Source organism: Pectinophora gossypiella, chromosome 12, assembly GCF_024362695.1.
Source record: "Pectinophora gossypiella chromosome 12, ilPecGoss1.1, whole genome shotgun sequence".
NCBI classification, from domain to species: Eukaryota; Metazoa; Arthropoda; class Insecta; order Lepidoptera; family Gelechiidae; genus Pectinophora; species Pectinophora gossypiella.
In genome coordinates, this window is record NC_065415.1 from 9,190,350 (window position 1) to 9,211,203 (window position 20,854).

Here is a 20,854-nt window from a genome sequence, read left to right on the forward strand (position 1 = left end):
TTGATGATTTTATAACAGCAATTAATTATAATAAACAAAATTCATGGATTATATTAACACACAGACGCAAATAAATCGGTACACCCATTCATTGCAACATAGACTAACAAATATCAGCATACCATTTGAACCGAAACTGGCCCCACAAATCAATATAGACAAAATTAACATACAGTGCTAATTATATTCGTTGGTAAGGAATGGCACGCGTAATCTATGGCTATTTAAATAACAGATGGAACAATAATGGCGACAAGAAAGCTCGGGTAACTCGTCCGGACCTGTTTGTTCTAATTAACAATACACAAATCGTAGCTTGTATGCAAATGAGGGCGACGCGGCGCGGGCGCAGGGTTGCCCTTAAGTGGGATACAGATTTTTATTACGTTACTTTTTGTAGATTTCGGGCGACATAAAAACCCTGGCGAATGAGCTGGTGCTAGCCCGAACACTTCCATCTACCAGCAGTGGGACGTATATAGGCTCTTTGTAAGTTTTTTAGAATTACAAACACTACAGAATTTATAGAATACAAATACTTTTGACTTACTTTTTTATTCCATCCAGGGGGATTAACATAGCCACATCGAAGCAATTCATCTAAGAAAGCTATATTGTTATTTGACATTTGTTTACATTGCGCACTTGCCTTTATATGTGCTTTTATTTTAACTTTTTTTTTTAAGTGCATATTTTTTGAATTGCTTCGATGCGGCCATTTTAACCCTCCAGAACTTTTCATCTTACTATTCAGAAGGTAGCCAGGTGAGAGCAAAACTTTAAGAACCCTCCTTGACTAAGGATTCACCCTGCGATATTTGAAGGCTTTTGTTTGTATCAAATTACTAATTACTATTTACCAATACTAATGTACATATATAAACAAAAATAAAATTATATAAGCTTATAAGCTCACGACTATATACCTAAATTCCAATTAGGGTAGTCAGAGGTACTGCCATCGCGTGATAAACTAATTAGACCAATGTTACCTACTGTAAGTGGTAAACCGTATTGCCTATCTGTTGATAATGGTTGATAGCCAATTGTGTTAACTATTAAGATAATTCCAGCGCATTTTTCAGTTTATACAGTTATAATGACTGACTAGCTACTACTTAAGCTATTCTCTACATTTCACATCCACACATTTAACAATTCTAAATCCAACTATACATTACCCGAGTATCAAGACGCGTCAGTCGCCGCGCGCGACGTTATCGTAAAATTGAATTAAAAAAGAGAGATAATAAAAGAGGATCGCGTCGTAATTCTGGCGCGCGACAACGCAGCGCTTTTATTTGGAGGCGTGCGTGCGGGCGCGGGGCTACATGTGATACACTCCACTGGGATCCCTTAGTTACATCCTCCTCATCGCCATATCATTTTCCCTAGCGTTTCCACATGGTCCACTTACCTAATCTGAAGACTTGACAGGTACGATTGTTTAAAGAAGCGTCTGTCGGGTTTTTCAGTTCGTAAAGGGAAAACCAGCCCAATGCAACCCCCACTAAAGGACTATGAACACTCTCCACCCCGCACTGATACCAGCTTGATGACCTCACAAACTGTAACTTCCTATATAATTTGCGTCGTAATTTTAAGCCGTTGTTGCGGACGCGGGGCTTCATGTGGTATACTCTACTACGAGCTATTACAGCGTGTCCACATCTCCACGTCACCACGTCGTTGCGTGGAAATTAACTTAGACTTTATCGTGATACCACGTAATTTGCACTGGACGACGTCCTCAGCGCACCGACAATTACTGAGTTTCTGTTGTATAACTAAAGACTGAACATATTGTAAAAGTTAGGTCAGTTACTAAGTACGGGTATATAGTGCGTCAAATGACATCAAAATAAAAGTAACCCCAAATTTTTCTTACAGATTTTTGATTCGTTTATCTGCTCTCAAATTAATGAACTCATGCAGGGCTAAGCAGAGTCACAATTGCGAAAACTTGCTAAACTTCTTACGTTTTTTTGTTCATATCTCTCAATGAATACTTTTCTACTTATGCGATACGAGAAAAGATTGCTAAATTAATTTACTTTCCAACTTCTCAAGCTCTACTGCAGTGGTGACAAGTGGAACAAACCCGCACGTTATAGGCCCGCTCGGAGACAATCTTTTATTTATCCTCTCGGAGTAACACTTCGCCCCTCGCTCCGAGGTTCCGCACTCATACAACCAAACTTAACCCTTTGCTTCTAATTCATCGTCACACAACGTATCCGAAATCGTGTTCCTTCTCCTAGATTGCATGGGTGAAATTGCTTTGTAGCAATAAAACCGCTAAAAGTTGCGAAAATAATATTACGAAAGAGAACATAATTTGCAAATGACTTAGGAAAGATTAGATTGATAAATTTCTGAGGATTTTTGACGTCATTTACTGAGTAAGTTTTACACTCAAACGCCCTCTTTTTTGAGAAGTTGATTGACAATCAAGCCACATGTTACGCGGTGCTTTCACAATATGAATGGAGCAATAGATAAAGGTACCATTAGGTAGCAATAGATAAACTTATTAACTTAGTTACTTACACCGAAGATGATATTATGAATTATTTAGTTGCCAAAATTGGTAACTAAACACTACAACCGTGACCGTGTAAATACACGGACATTCGTTGTGTGAACATAAGTGTGAACTAGCAATCGTTCCAATGTAATCTATACTTATAATAAATCTGTAGAGAGGTCAATTCTGTACATTAAATATTTTTTCAAAATAACTATCAGGGGGTGATAAGTGATCGATACTGATGCCAAAAATGCAATCAGTAAAATTTTTGTCTGTCTGTCTGTCTGTCTGTCTGTCTGTCTGTCTGTCTGTCTGTCTGTATGTTCCTTATAGAAACAAAAACTACTGGACGGATTTTAATGAAACTTGGTACAATTATTCTTCACACTCCTGGACAGGTCATAGTATACTTTTCATCACGCTACAATCAATAGGAGCAGAGTAGTGAAGGGAAATCCTTTTGTATGAAAAATCTAAACCACTCAAGTAAGACGTTTGAAATTTGGCATGCAGGTACCTTAGATACCGTAGAGGTGCACTAAGAAAGGAATTCCCGAAATTCCTACGGGAACGGGAATTAGCGGGAAAATCCTTTTGTATGAAAAATCTAAACCACTCAAGTAAGACTTTTGAAATTTGGCATGCAGGTACCTTAGATAACGTAGAGGTGCACTAAGAAAGGAATTCCCGAAATTCCCACGGGAACGGGAATTAGCGGAAAAATATTTTTGTATGAAAAATCTAAACCATTCAAGTTAGATGTTTGAAATTTGTCATGCAGGTACCTTAGACACCGTAGAGGTGTACTAAGAAAGGAATTTCCGAAATTCCCACGGGAACGCGAATTAGCGGGAAAATCCTTTTGTATGAAAAATCTAAACCACTCAAGTTAGACGTTTGAAATTTGGCATGCAGGTACCATAGGTACCGTAGAGGTGCACTAAGAAAAGAATTCCCAAAATTCTCACGGGAACGGGAATTAGCGGGAAATACCTTTTGTATGAAAAATCTAAACCACTCAAGTTAGACATTTGAAATTTAGCATGCAAATACCTTAGGTACCGTGGAGGTGCACTAAGAAAGGAATTCCCGAAATTCTCACGAGAACGGGAATTAGCGGGAAAATCCTTTTGTATGAAAAATCTAAACCACTCAAGTTAGACGTTTGAAATTTGTCATGCAGGTACCTTAGATACCGTGGAGGTGCACTAAGAAAGGAATTCCCGAAATTCCCACGGGAACGGGAATTAACGGGAAAATCCTTTTGTATGAAAAATCTAAACCATTCAAGTAAGATGTTTAAAATTTGGCACGCAGGTACCTTAGACACCGTAGAGGTGTACTAAGAAAGGAATTCCCGAAATTCCCACGGGAACGGGAATTAGCGGGAAAATCCTTTTGTATGAAAAATCTAAACCACTCAAGTTAGACGTTTGAAATTTAGCATGCAGGTACTTTAGTAAACTTAAAGCTTAGTTGCAACAGGATATTACAAAATTCCCACGGGAACGGTAGTTAGCGGGAAAAAACAATTGTATGAAAAAATCAAATCTAAATAAAAGGAGAAACTGACTGACTCAGTGACTGACATATCAACGCATAGCCTGAACGGCTAAATGTAGGCATTTGAAATTTGGAAGGGACATAGCTTAGGTACCGTAGAGGTGCACTAAGAAAGGAATTCCCGGAATTCCCACGGGAACGGAAATTAGCGGGAAAATCCTTTTGTATGAAAAATCTAAACCTCTTAAGTTAGACGCTTGAAATTTGGCATGCAGGTACCTTAGTTAACTTAAACCTTAGTTGCAACAGGATATTGCAAAATTCCCACGGAAACGGGAGTTAGCGGGAAAAAAACATTTGTATGAAAAAATCGAAACCGCGTAAGATAGATGTTTTCAATTCAATTCAATTAAATTATTTATTGCATTCCATGTAGTACAATGGGGTGTTACATAGGCATAGGAACTAAAACATGGACCCTGTAGGGCACAGCAACGTTGAAGGGAAGAGAGGAAGTGTGTATTAAAATTAAAACTCAATGAACAATCAATTAAAAAAAAATCAATTCAATCAATTGATTCAATCTAGCATGCATGCATACCTTAGTAAATATAAAGTTTATTTTTGGCTGTATTTTGAAAAATGGGAGTTATTGGGAAAAAAATTGTATGAAAAAATCTAAACTGCATAAGTTAGATGCTTGAAATTTGATATGCACTCCCACACACACAAAGATCTCTCTCTTATATAACACGCCACGCGGACGAAGTCGCGGGCAAAAGCTAGTGCAATATAAAACTTACATATTATCAAAAAAACTGATGTGTTTTTTTTATAAAGTTACATAAGTACTTTAATAAAGATGCTATAAAAACCAAAAGTTCTTCGTAAAATAAATATAAATCTAAATAAAAATCCAGCTTCTTTGTTCCGTTTTATGATCGTTTGCAAAATATTAACACTACAGCACAAAAGTTTTTATTTTTATTGAAACTCTAAATTGAGAGTGTATGAATCAAATAATTTATATCCCTTTAAATTTTGTAGTTAGCGCTATATTTTATTAATTCATTCGAGCATCAAATATATTGCCACGAGTTTTATTTTGTATTTTAAAATCTAATATAAAATAGAAGATCGGCAGTAAATGTTGTTGGAGCTTCATCGAATTAGTAAATAGAAGAGCTTTTTTTCCATTTCGACAATCCACGCTGTGTTTTAGATAAAATATAATTTAAAATTCTTGTTCAGTGCTATCATATTACGTACATGTTGCCGGTAGTTTAGTATTATGTTTTTATTTGGTTGGAGCGTAACATTGGAAGCGCATTTCCTCCAGTGGAAGGCGAAGGTGCGCTGTCCGAGCTAACTTGTAATTTCAAGTGTTTACCCGGCGGTCTCTCAGCAGGGCGTCCCACAACAATGCCCATATCCTTTTCACATAAAATATATGAAAACTCCGGCTACCAGCTCGGATCGACGTCGCGATATACCCACCGCATTATGCCCGCTAGCCTCCGAGAACTTTTTATGAGGGATCAAATTGATTGGTTCAGTGATAATATCGGCGTTGCGTATTGTGCGGGTGCAGCGCGGGAGCGACCTTCTGCTGCCTCGATCACGCCCTGACTTCACTTCTCACACCTTCACGAGATGTAATTTAGAGATTTCGGAACCAGTAGCAAGTAATAGATATGCACATTTTAATGTGCCGAAGAAAGGTTCTGAGATTATCACCGGATACATTTAAGGAGGTGTTTATTGATGTAACTGAATATTTAACAGGAATGATAAGTGATACAGTTAAGCCTCGTTGGGAAATGATAATTCCTCTTGTGGGTATCGTGTTACGACAACAACGTAAGTATCTACGTAAGTATAAAAGATTTTTGCGGTTAGACCACGAGTAATGTCTTATTTTTCGTTGAAGTTACAGTTACAGGCGAAAATCGAAATTGAATTGTTTTGTAGAAATCACTGAGAATTTATTGGACGAGCGCTCGAATCAAGCGCCGGCCGAAGAAGGACGTGCGCCGCAAGAAACACAAAACCACGAAGATAAAAATATATTACAAAATGAGGCCCACTTTGTGTTTTGAAATTACAATCAAATAAATTACTTTTTATTGCTCAATCTTGTTGGGTTTTATTAAGGTATCGGCGTTGGATGCGAGGGAATAAAACATGGCGGGTTTACGCGAGGGACACGATGTTCGAAGCGGTCGAGGCGGCGCGGCGGGTGTAGCGGGGTAGATAGCCCGGCAGCTTACACGGCGTCTTCAGGTCGGACACAGCCCATCACTCGGCGCATGTCGTGGAAACACTTTCTCCTACCTACGTGTCGCCGCACCCGTCAACTTTGACCACAATGCCCAAGCCCGGAAAATAATGCATTTGTTATGTTAAATATAAATTCACTAGCATTTTAATATCCCCCTTATCTTTATGACGATCGTTAAGTGTAGATACACCTCTAAACACACGCAGTTTCTTTATTATCATGAGGATTCCAAATTCTCATTCAAGTTATCTTTATGACAGTAACAGTTAGAATGTTTGTAAACATTTTAAGTTTCTTAATAATTGGTTTCGATGACTATAAAATTAATCTAACTTGATAATTATGCTATCATAATCGCTAAAGTATATCTTGTTAAGTTTCAGCCTCTTGACTCTAGACATAAAGTCAAAAGACAACGTCTGCCCGGTCTCGATTTACACCGCAAGTACTTCCCGGCGGCACAAGATCTATGTAATGGGTAATATGTTGTCATTTACTCCATATATTCGGCCGTCAATTAGTGTTGTTCTGTTCGCGTAAACCACTTAGCTTGTCGTCTCGTCTCTGATTAACGGAGCGAGAACAATTTCAACGCTAGCCTGAAGGTGCGAGCCTGTATGCCAAGCAGTATTTTCAGTGTCAAAATAAACAAATCAGTCAGACAGGGAAGACATGAGGGCATATCATGTTGATTAATGCTGATTGCTAAAGTGCGTCCACGCATGAATAAGTAATGCTGCAGCCCACCGCGGTGCGTTTCCGTCTAGACCGGTCCTAGAACAATGTGCCCAAACCTTTCCTCACTTGCTATGCGACGGGAATCGCCCCCGACAGAGCTGGCCCGCCTTGCCGCACCACTCGTACATCACACGATTGTCCCAGGCGTAAATTATTCTAATACAATTACGGGTCATTTATCTCAGTATCGCTATACAAGATAATTGCTATTGATAAACTGAGTGAAGCTGAGACAATTCTGGGCTCTCTAACCATATAAAAAGGACCTTTGGTGATGCGTATATTCTAGTTCGGTGGAGTGTAGTGGGATGTGAAGCGGGTCTGGTTACACTGGTGGGGTGCGTGGAAATCTGCGCGCGCGCACAATGCTCCGCGTGTGTCCCTCGCCCAAGGAAACCTATTTATCATCGTCACCTAGCGCCCGGCGACTTGTAATTGTGCGCCATATTGTTACCTTGAGTTATGGGCTCCGTATGCGAATGTAGTCTCTTCCGCTGTACCTGTGACTAGACAGACACAGAAATGCGGAAAAGCAGAACAAAAATAATAAAATTTAACTGCTCGCGATCGAGTGAAGAAAGATGTTTACTTAAAATAAATAAAAAGTCGTTAAGTGGAGGGACAATGATCCTTTCGCGCCAAATATATAGGAGGGTGCGACCTTTACATACATTTGCATACAAGTGCAAGCTCGTTTCAACTGGTTGCTTCATTTGGGATGTGCACGGATTGCGTACGCGCCACCTCGACAGACCACCCGGCTGGCGACACCTCTACTCCATTCCTAACTCACTTGAAACTAAAATAAATATTAACGAGGACACAGCTTTGTTTAATGAAAATAGCACGACCGAGTACTTTCTAAGCCTCAAGATATATGAACCATCTTTGTCATATAGGAAACGACTACGATCTACGCTCAACATATTCATATAGCCCCGATAAATCATTTCAATGTCTATTGATTAAATAAATTCATGGAGATAACTCGGACGAGCTGTGAGCAGATAAAAATCACAAATGAATGTTAATTTCAATATTTAAAGTTGTATACAATCAACAAATCATCGCGATTGTATCTCGTGCGATCCGAAAAGTAGGCGCACGGCCATCAGCGGCGGGCTCGGGCGACCTCTAACACTGGAGCGATATTTAGTGGTGGGCATTGTCCGCGGTATGATAATTGTAGGTGGCTAGAGTTTGTTTAGAATTGATTTCGGCGGTGATGGTGCGATAGCGTCGTCGACCCGCGTTATTATAGGTTGTGCTCGCTCCGGGCGCCCGCTGCTTCGCACACACCACCCATGCCATGAGAACATTGGACTTTTTAAAACATAAAGTAAAACACGTACATACATACATAAATTCATGACTATCTCCCACCGGAGTAAGCAGATACTATGGAATTCTGACACATTTCTCTTGCTAACTCCACATTCATCAATTATTTCATATACGCACGCCAGTTCAGAGTAGATTATACTAAACCTTTCCTGAGGACATCTCCAATTTAGTCAATCTACGTCCTTCTAGGTCAGCCCTTCTACCAACCTTCTCATAAACTAAGAGCATGAAATAAATAATGGTACTTACTAAGGTAAAAGGCAAGCAGATTTATATTGGTGACATAGCAGCATGCCTGCATCCCAAAAGGGGTCGATTGAGTATGTAGTATATACACCGACTCCTCGCCAGCAATGTTTAAGTCCCTTGTAATAGACAGAGTGCCTATTATCATTAACCATGCACAAATCCTGGAATCCATGTGATCAATAATATTAAGTAAGCATTGCAATATTATTATAAGTACTATAAATAGGATTCGTACAGGATCGAGGAAAAATAGTGTTGTATTTACAGTCGGTTAGGAAAAGCGACAAAAGAGGAATTCAAACTTAAGAAATGAAGTATGCAAATATTTCGGGAAACCAAAGAGAAGAGTAGGCGTTGTGGCTTTGCGGTAAATCTAATGGTACTTAACCAAAATATAGCGTGATAACGTAAGGAACCTATAAATATGCATACGTGGCGTATATCGCGGGTAATGACGTACAAATAATGGGCAGCGATAACATCAACAAAGGCTACGTCGCAGTCGCCACCGCCGCACCTCGGCTCGGCACAGCTCGACAACTCGGCACAACTCCACAACTCGGCACAACTCGACACATAAATCGCATAAGCATGGCACACCACACACTCTCTGAATTGTTTTCACGCAATATCCATTTATATTAAAGACTGGTTACTGTTTAACACACTTGTTAGTGGTTTCCTTATTGGAACCCTACACGAACAATTTATGAATACTGCGAGAAATTTACCTCTAATTTGTGAATGGCGTATAAGACATACCTAATAAATATTTTATTTCATTCTTCCTATTATTTATAGTTATGTATTAATTAAACATAATAATAACATATTCGACAATATCTATACGAATACCGAATAAGAAGTCGATAGAGTCTGCAATATAATCGAAAGTTGTAGAGCTTGTGAAGAGGTACGTTGTAGCAGGACATAGCAATGAGTTATGTTTTACCATAGAGCAACACGGGCCTCCGTGGACCAGAGGGGAGTAGCCATAGCGTTAGTTGTCAATACAACATACGTGTTAATACGATTACAAAACACTTTGTTCCACTCAAAATAAACAATTATACAGTTATTTTAGGATAAGCCATATATTTTGTTGATGAAATGGATAGCGTATTTCTCTGATTTCTATTTTAACCAATAACCTTTTGAATAAATTAATAACGTTATTTAAGGCTGGAATAACGCGGAATAAATTATCGCCACTTCGCGCTGACAAAAAGAAGCGCAGTACAAATCCGGTGGCAATTTTTACGCCAATGTTTTCGCTGGCAGTAAATTTTTATGTGATTGTCATAATAAAGCTTAAACGCTCATTGTTCCAGTGAGAAATACTGGGATCTAGGCAGCCGCGGACGCGACTGATGGTGGATAAGCCCTTCATAAGTCCAGGCTGCACCTCGCACCGCGTGCGCAAATAACGACAAATCGTGATTCGATCAAACTGCCGCATTCCTGCTTACACCGTTCTCTAGTAAAAGTAAAATTAATTATCATATCTTACACAGCCTGTATACGTCCCAACGCTGGGCTCAGCGTCCCTTCAAAGCACCGGAGGTTAGTATGGAAAATAGACCACAACATCAAAACTAACAATGATTAAGTTGAAAGTTTTCGAATCACATTTTGAATGGCCACAAAGTAAGGGTTGACCGAGACTGTCATAGATACTAAAGCGTATTTGGATAGTGGATACGTGTAATTACTTACTGTTTCTACTGACTGACTTACTAACTGTTTATATAAACAAACCTGTCATTTTCTAGTGTACTTACCTAGATTAAGTTTTATCTATTTAATTTTAGAGGAAATAATTATATAGATCAATAGAGAATAAACATTAGGTTAGAGTTAGATATAAGTGCATAAGAAAGTATACCTAATTGTAATTATAATAAGTAGTAAGTACATAACCTGGAGAGTAAGCGCGACCAGCCCGCAGTGGCACAGGGCTCCTCTCGCGTCACAATGCTGATGTTGCCGATCGCAGAAGCGCGTGCGCCGTGTTTTATGCTCACCATAGTCCGCGTATTGTCTCTTCTCCCTGACAACTCGAATATATGGGTAGCCGATGCGATTTTTGTCTAGCAACGCTGCGTGGGGTAAGTCTACGCTTCCAATAAATTATAGTACTGTACTCCGAAGAATTAAATCTCCGGCCGTAACAAATCGGTTTAATACTGATTCGGTTTTTATATTTTTTATCCCAATAAAGTAATTTAATCCCAACTTTGTAAATAAACAAACAAGCGTTCTATGGCCGTAAAATGTTCACTCAGTAAAGTTGTTAAGCGTCGCAAATGTTTTAACAAAGTTGTTCAAAACTACTTAACATAAAGTGTTTTTTTTAATAGGTACAAAAAGTAAACATTGATTTATGCTTGCTTGCCCCACGGCAGCTGGGGTCGGAGATAGTAAAATGAAAATTGACGATCATGTAAAGTTTATTAGAGGCCGCATAAAAATGGCGAGTAAATCAAAGAGAGCGCTATATATCGCATGACAGTGCATGATCTAGTGTCCGGACACCGTTAACACTTTATTGCCCTTCATACTTCTTATTACACCAAGTATGAAACAGTTATTCCAGCTGGAAGTGCCATGTTTTAAATCAAATGAGGTTCACCCAGAAATCATACTTAACCTGTTACCTCAGCTGTCTAGTATTGAGATAATATACATAGTTATAGGTTTGATACTAAATGCATTTTCGGAGGTACGAGTATGTGACCTAACATGTATTGGGCTGATTTTCCCTTCGCGGGTTGGAACTTTGGAAGGTCATAAAGGCAGACGCTTCAGTAAAAAACTGAACCTGTCAAAATCTTTAGGTTACGTAAGCGGACCCCATGAAAACGGGATAATGCTAGGGAGATGATGATGATAGGTTTGATACTGTAGAAACTTTGGGATAGAAAGCAACGGCTTTGAATAGGAAGAAGTTGAAACTGAAAAGGGCGTCCATGCCCAGCAGTGGAAAAAAATGCTTTTGTCAAAAACGCCATTAATATCGTCTTGCTTAATAGCTTGAGACTGAACCTTCAGAATTTTATCACAACAATTGTTGTAAGTAATATATAACTACTGTTTATATTACAGTTAAACTATTTTATGAAACTGGATGTGTTTCATTCGTGTATTTACTTTCGAAATAAAAGACGTTCCAAGGAAACATAATATTGTAAAGCCTTGCTGACAACTGAAACAGATAACGACGTACTTCCAGCTCGTCTAGTCCAGTTACATCCGAGTAACATGCACCATTCCTAGAAAGTAAATTACTCTTTGCGATCGTAAAATTAATGCTGTATACGGTAACACGGGCACTTGGACCTGTCAGTGTCAATTTTTATGACGCTATCACTCGATATCAGGTCTTATAGGAATACGTATTACAAAAGATTGCCTGCCCTCATAAACAAACAAGTATGAAGATCCATCTCGGAACAGTACTCCACCTACTTGAGTGCTTTACGAGTAAAAATTTAAATGCTAAATGGAAAAATATGTGTACGCGAGTTGTTTTATTTGAGGTATGGAATTGTACTCATTCAAAGTATGTATTATTAAATTAAATTGCGTTTCAACGAAATATTTACGAGAGTAGTAATTTTTCTTGTCGGACAGGCCCCGCAGCGGTGTCCGGAGCTGCAGTCGGTACTGGACGGACTCAGAAGAGATGCCCTAGCGAGCCGACACCAGCAATATGAACAGACAATTTCAAAATGTGTAATCTCCTATTACAAAACCAGTTGGCTACCAACCCTTACAGACGGCGTTACGGCTCACCACCTATCCTTTAAAAAGCTCGGCGAATTTCGAGTACGTACGTACATTATGTTATGTTATATACTTAGGCCATCATAATATGGCCGTAATTCTAGCTAACCTGAGCTACTTATTAGTTGTGAGCTTAAATTTATTTTATTTTGATTTCAAATCTAGATAGTAGTTTGTAATGCGGAGGCTCAAAGATTAATTGCAAAGATAGAGGCCTAAAATGTTCAAATAAATGTATATACTTACATCATTTGACGACTAGACCTGTTCAGAATTGTTAACTTCAGGACCCCGATACCGAGCCCGCCGGCGTGGTCGACGATTTCCCTCAATCAGCGATTATCACTATCGACCCACTAGGGTCAATTAATTATTTCAAATATTTTTCCTCTCAGACGACGCCCTGAGCCGAGGTTCGCGCCCAACTGGGCACCCTTAGGCCTGTTGTCTTAAACGTTGTACAAGTAGTTAATGCCATCTGCGGCAAATCTACAATAAGTCACGTCAAAAAAAAAAGACGTGCTCAGGATTGTTAAGAAGAAAAGCTTGCTGGTATGACCAATTTTCCTATGAAAATACTTCTCTAAGTATTTCTTACAGAGATCAATTACTTATATGGAAGGAAACAACATCAGACAGAAGTGCGCTGCAAATATGAGTCTCGATATAAGCAGTAACTCGTGCACAGGAAGCAACATGGCACGTGTATCATACGAGTATGGTGAAGGTTTCTTGCTTCTAAATCTGGCATTTCCTCATCACTTTCATATGCACACTTCCCTGTGCAAGTAAAGCCTTTTGACTTTTATATTTAACGGAATCCTGAGATTATTTTTATGTATAATATGGCATGACATTATATTAGATAGATACATTAGATAATACACGAGACTTGAACATAGCTGGCGAAGATCCAGGCGCGATGCTATACGTACAATTGTGTCCGAACTCGAAGAACATAAAGTCCGATCCTAACGACTTTGTTACTCTAGCCAAAGAGGAAGCCAATCAGTTCACTACGACAAACACTTCATATAACGACTCTGGAGGCGGTCTTCGTTTTTCCTTTAATAAATATTATTTATATTCAACCAAAAGAAAAAAAAAATAAAAGGTGTAAATATAATCTCTTCTAATAAGTGAAATCCCCTTTGATTGACAATTATAGCTGTGTTTTAAGTTTACGCAGTTATTATCATAATTGAAACACATAATAACGGGTTCTTACGTAAGAACCCGTTATTATATTATAGCTGTGATGTAAAACACAAGCAAATCTCAAGTCAACAAAGGTTATGCCAATACTCACCTCGCTTTCCAGCTATCAAGTCTTTTTCTTCTATCGTGTGGGTTGTGAGGTGAATTACCAAACCTCATCAACCCTGGTGTCAGGGTTACTATTGAGCCGCCAAAGACCCCTGACATGACTCATGTAACGACTATGTACTTACATCAGTAAGTAGTAACCGAGACCAACGGCTTAACGTGCCTTCCGAAGTGATCGTCTTACTTTCGGACAATCAGGTGATCAGCCCGTAATGTCCTAACCAAACTAGGGATCACAAAGTGATTTTTGTGATATGTCCCCATCGGGATTCGCTCAACCACTGGACCACGGAGGCCGTTAGCTATCAAGTGACTGGTCTTTTTATGTTAATTTTGTAAGCTTGCGTATCTCCAGTGATAATGGGCATACATAAGCTGCTTCGCATTAACTAGTAGTCCATACACGCAGACAGATTCAATAAGCTACGTCTCGTAAACTTATCACAAGCAACACCTGCTTCGAGGGAATTGTTTTTATCAACTTTTTAAAGCCACTTATGAGAATATTTTTAAATACCAATCAGCTGTTGCCTTTAAAGTTTAAGAACATTATATTTACAAAGTTTCTTACGTTTTGTAATAACCTGGTATATTGTTAAGTCATTCTGTAGGTAAGTGAAGGTAACTTAAGCAATCAAATTGAAGAAATTGACTCGATTTTATAATCATGAATTGCTGGTGTAACAGAAAGCCCTGTGTGGGTACTTCGTTCATCTTGCGATGGATGTACTCCTGACTACCACAATAGGAATATCATCATCATCAGCCCATTAACGTCCCCACTGCTGGGGCACGGGCCTTCCCTATGGATGGATAGGGAGATCGGGCCTTAAACCATCACGCGGGCCCAGTGCGGATTGATGGTTATTAACGACTGCTAATGCAGCCGGAACCAACGGCTTAACGTGCCTTCCGAAGCACGGAGGAGCTCGAGATGAAAACTGTTTTTTTTTTAATAGACATATAGTCGTGAACTAATGTTATGTTTTACAGTCATGAATCTAGATTTCGATTTTATTTCGTGTGATGTTTACAAACTAACATCAAATTGTTTCTAAACCTTTTCTTCATATCTCCTTATTACAAAGTACGCAAATTATAAGATGCTCGTTAATTCAAAATAATATCTGTTTACTCTAGTTAAAGAAGAGAAATGCGTAAAGGGCACGCGAGGGCACCCAACTATACTTGACGAATGTGCTCTATGCACACGCATCGCCCGAGGCATACGGGCTGCACTGGGTTTGCAAAATAATGCAAAATTCATTATTACGGTCACAGCAATATATTGCAAATCGGTAACGAGACTTCACTGAAATAAGGAATGAAATAGTCTTTGGTAATTGATTGTGAACACTCGAATTGTTGAAGTAGATACACTGGCCAGGCTTCAACCTATTTACTAACCTGCGAATGAATGGATCCTCAAATCAAAATCGGCCTTATTGCTCTAAAACAATTAAATTGATTGAGATTTCATCGACCGTGCGTCTAATGTACCAGATTATCATGACTCTCCATTTTAAAAAGGGAAATGTGTTTCAAGTAATAAAGAATTCATCGGTATCTCCGTAAAAATCCGCGTTCAATCTATCACAGAGCAACTCAGATTATATCGTGAAAGCTCACCGAGTCATTACCGCGTAATATCCGCCATAAATCGATCCGCATAATTAAGACGCTGAAACGCAAAACATGTTTAAACTTCTGATAATTATTCCCAGTTGTAAATCTGTTACTCAGCTTCGGAAGCTTACTTAACACACAAATTATTGCCAAACGTATAAATTCCGACACACAAGTATTTTATATAGATAGCCTTATCATTTTAATTTTAAATTCGATATTCCAACTAATTATTGGTGGTAGCTTTCAATTATTTAAATCCGTACAAGAATAACAGTTATGCGAGCAATATTTGAGTTATTGAGAAACTCTACATCATAATAGTCGTCGCGAGCATGTTTCTGCGTAGTAAATAAGATACTACACAATTTGCTTTGATAAATGTGTACAGGAGCGGCGAACGGAGTTAACCCGGGGGCTCATGCAAAATAATTAAAACTACTTAACATTCAAACAGAAAGTCGGAGCGGTAGCCAGTCGGCGGCTCATTTAGCGAGCCGGGCCGGTCCGCGGCCACCGACAGCCATTACTCTCTTGCCCGATTGATATATTCCTCCCCGACATGCGATCGGCGACACGTCACCTACTACCAGAAGGCAGGACCCGCTCCGCCGGTCCGCCAGCCCCTACCACTGCCGCTGCCTTCTGGCTTCAAACACTAAACAAACAAACGATCACAATAAATATCGTACGCACCTCTAACGTCGCGCGTGATCATAAATCGCCAGCTTCTTTTATTGCCACATCTAGCCCGACATCAACTCTTTAATTGCTAATGAACCTTAGAAAGGCTGCGATATTTAAACCGAATAAAAGTCCAGGAAACTGAAGCCATTAAATCTAGCCTTCTACAAAAGAAAACTAGGTATGACAAGCTTAATTTTCGTGTCTCATAATTTATGTTGGCAACAAGTTTTCTGTATAAGTATATTCGTCTATTATTATAAATCATATTTGCCCATAGATAGTCAATAATATTAGATAATAGAATATTTTAAAAGTTGTTTTCAAACTCGACAGCGTTATTCAAGTCGTTTAAATACAAAATTCGACTATTATTACATGCGACTTGAAAAGGCGCCTCACAATAACGAGTAACTTCTACCGGGGCACTCGATCGAAGCCTCTAAACGATCGAACACATAACTCGACGTCAGATTAAACACAAATATTTACATGTGTACAAAGGGAGAGAGATAAAAGTTTCACCTTTTACAAGCAATTTGAAGCTATTTATCATGTCGGAGGGGCGACCGCGGCGCACTCGCTTCGATTTTGGTGCAGCTTCTTTATACAGAAGCCATTATAAGTATCAGTTTCAGATCATAGATCATGAACGCATTTATTATTTGAGAAGCACGGCGGGATGTGGGGGGTCCTGTCGCATGGCCCTTCCATTCATTGTTGACTTTTTATTGTCGCGCGTATATGTCACAATTTTCGTTGCCCTCAGCAAAGATCTCGGGACATAAATATCGAACAAGAATGTTCCGTTTCGGGTATTTATGTGACGACCAGGAATGTATTTAAATCATAGAGCCACTCGTACACGTCGAAGTGGCTTAATCTTTATTTTATGATTATCGTAAATTTCAATTTGATTTTAATAACTTATTTACTTTTTTGTAATGTTTTGTAAATTTAGAAATTAATCTTAATAATCCATTTATGGCATCAAAAAATAATTTTCTGGTTTCAAAATATTTCTCCGATGGAATTTATATGGTTAGTTTAATACCTAACGTGTGAAATTATGTTCTGGGAGATTATAAAGCTGTGGCTAATATACTCGATTATTAATTCCGTATAATGTGATACAATTTAAATTGTTGAACAGTTTAAAACCAGAACGGGGATTATTTTTTTGTAATATTTATATGTGGGGACAATGAAATAGGGATTAGGAGGAGAGATTATCTGCTTAATCTTTTGACTTATGGTAATAATTTTAGTTCGACGTTGTGCTACATGTTGGTGTGTGTATTTTTTACATAAATATATGTAGGTAGGTAGATATTACCTACATACAGTCAATGTTGTTGTCAGTCGGTCGTCGACAGAATGTTCATGTCGCCGGTAACCACTTACTCATGTCGTATGTCTGTTTACGAAACGCGCTCAATCGTGTAATAAAATGTTAATAAAGTGCGTAAATCAAGATAACGTCAATAGTTAGAGAGCCAAGAGAGAGACGAAATAGTCGGCGAGGTGAGGAAATTACCTCACGCACACTCCGGACATTACTCTGGAACTGATCAAAACACCATCGTAAACAATGGTGGACTAAGTAACAAAGCAAACTTATATATAGGTATCTCTCGTCTCTTTCTTAGTAAGCTACAGCTTGCTATAAGTGCGAACGACGAGAGATACGTCTCTTTATATGTATTATCTTTCTTTCTGTGAATTAACACAGGAATTAGTTATACCCTATTTCATGTAGCGAGATTAGAATAACAGGACAGAGACATCGCATATATACTGCCATTCTAATCTCGCTACGTGAAATAGGGTATAGGTAATTTCTGTGTTAACTCACAGAAAGAAAGATTAAGTAAGATCTGTGGAATATTACACTAATGTAATGTAATGAGAATTGAAAGGAAAAGGTACCTACAAAACTTTCGACTAGCTTGTAGATGTAAATGACAATCTAAAATATTAATTTACTAGGTAAGCATTTACTTACTCTGAACGTCTGAAACGAATTAAAATAGATACGTAACTAAATATTTTTAATAAAGACAGATAATGTTTAGTATTATATTTGAACGTGATGCCTACGTAACCTAAGGATTATTTTTCTTTTAAAATGTATTGTGCTTAAAATTCAATAGCATTTCTTTACACTATACTTAATACTATAAAAGATTGCACATTTATAAAGAAAATGTGCAAAACTGTAAAGATCAAAGATAGGGCAACGACCTCTGATCTTTGCATCAAATTGTATTAACATCGTCAATATCTTACGTCACTGAACCATCACTATACTCGACTAACCCTATACAGAGTTTTAGTGACACCGTAACGAATACCGAGGGGTATGATTCATACCATGATTCTGAGTTAATATCAGTGGAATTTTCCGTCTCGAAATTTATGACTATATTTTGTGATTATTTAAATTATTTCCCCTTGATATTACCTCAGAATCACGAGCTGAATAATCCCCCTCACCATTCCTTACTATGTCTCCTACATCCCGTACAAGGACGTACAGGAAAGTACACAAGTACGTACCGGTGTTAGTGACACCGTAAAGAAAACTGAAAGAGATAATTCAGACCGTGATTCTGCGATAACATCAAGTAGAATTATCCGTCGGAAAACTCATGGAAATGTGAGAGCTTTTTTTGAAATTATTTACATTTAAACACTTTTGCGATGGAAAATTTTACTTTAACTAAGAATCTAATCTGAATTATCTCCCTCAGTATTCGTTACGTTGTCACTAACACCCTGTATATCTACTTTCTGGACTCACACCTTGTTCTTGCAATTTCCACTCTATGACGCAAATGTTTTGATTGACTTGTTTTAAAATAGCACATCCTTAGCGTCTTAGAATGCTGAGCGTCGTAAAGCGAATTAAATAAGCTTGCAGGATTGTCTTAAAACGTGTAGGTGGTAAGCCAGTTTCAGAGACAATTTACAGACAATTTACTCTGACGGGACTTGAACCCGCAGCTCTTGTCAAGCCGCGACGAGCGTGTTAACACTTATACCACCGGGTCCTCCTCCTGTTCATTTGAAATTCTTTCGATCTATCCGCTTGACAAGATCTGTGTCCAAGGCTTAAAAGTCCCACCCGAGTCTAATTTTTTTCGATTAAAATTTTCTCTTTAATTTTCCCTAAGCACGGATAAATGCTATAAAAAGTAAAATTAAGCCAGTTTAAAACAATATTTTATGTAGAAACATATAACAAAACTTAAGTACTTACGTATACTATATTATATTTGATCATCAAGTACATATATAAACCTAACAACACCAGAAGTGGCGACGTAGTTTAATAATTAATTTTATTAAATATATATGTATTTGTATATATTTTCACGGGTCATTGTTAGCTGATTATAAATAAATAAATTAAATTAGGTACATGTACATTTAGCCAAAATACATTAACAAAGTTTATGGTTGAGCGACTGAGCATACTTACCCAGTTTTATAAGGGCCCACCTAAGAATAACTTTCATCAAGATTACAATAAATAGTGACCAGCGATAGCCCCGAATGTTATGGCGTCTATATCTAAGCATTCTCTATGCCTTTTTTATTTACACACATAATAATGCCATTAAATTTGCGTCTACGATGCCACACACAGCCGGTAAAGGTTCCGGATAACATTAAGGCCCGGAATACACAACGAACATCATCACATAATTATCTTGAAATGACTTTTATTTATTTAAGGTGAACAGCCTCCGTGGTGTAGTGGTTAGAGCGTTAGGCTCACGATCTGGAGGTCCGGGTTCGATTCCCGATGGGGACATTGTCGAAATCACTTTGTGAGACTGTCCTTTGTTTGGTAAGGACTTTTCAGACTTGAATCACCTGATTGTCCGAAAAAGTAAGATGATTACGTGCGGAGGGCACGTTAAGCCGTTGGTCCCGGCTATTAGCCGTAAAAACACCTCCACCAACCCGCATTGGAGCAGCGTGGTGGAGTATGCTCCATACCCCCTCCGGTTGATTGAGGAGAGGCTTGTGCCCAGCAGTGGGACGTATATAGGCTGTTTATGTATGTATGTATGTATGTATTTAAGGTTTTACTTTTTGTTTTTACTAGCGAGTTAACCTGGCTTCTCCTGGGTACTATTAGGTACTATATTTTTCTTGGAAGAATGCAAATCATAACGGTAAAGAGGTTTACAAGATTATTTCGAGCGTACAGAGGACGATATGTCCACAAAGTTAGCAGATACATATTAATCTTTGTTTTTTTTTTTTACATGAAGCCATATAAAATTAAGAAGAAAAAAACGTCTACACGTGTGTTCCAATCCTAATGTACCGGCGCCTATACCGCGGCTGAGTGCGTGAAATTCAATTGGCCACGGGCCTTTAGTATCGAATATTATAAAACATTACGAATATTACCTCGTGCGCTGCTACGATGTGAGGAAATAGATCCAATTAAGAGGTTTTTTTGCATTCTATGTAACGGCAACATTGTGTTATTAAATTTTAATATGCGTGTACCTGTGTATAATATGTTACGGCTAATACCCGAAGTGCGGCTACACCTAGTTTTAGTCGGTTAGAACTAGGTGTAGCCACTTACTCTTGGTTAAACCTAGTACGAGGCGATTGTTTTCGGGTAAAACTAGGTCTAGCCTTCACCATGCCGGCTACAACTAGGTCCAGCCATTCCCTGTTGGATAAAATTAGGTCTATCCGATATGATTCCGGCTAGAACTAGTTCCAGACAATCCCTGTTGGATAAAACTTAGATGCGT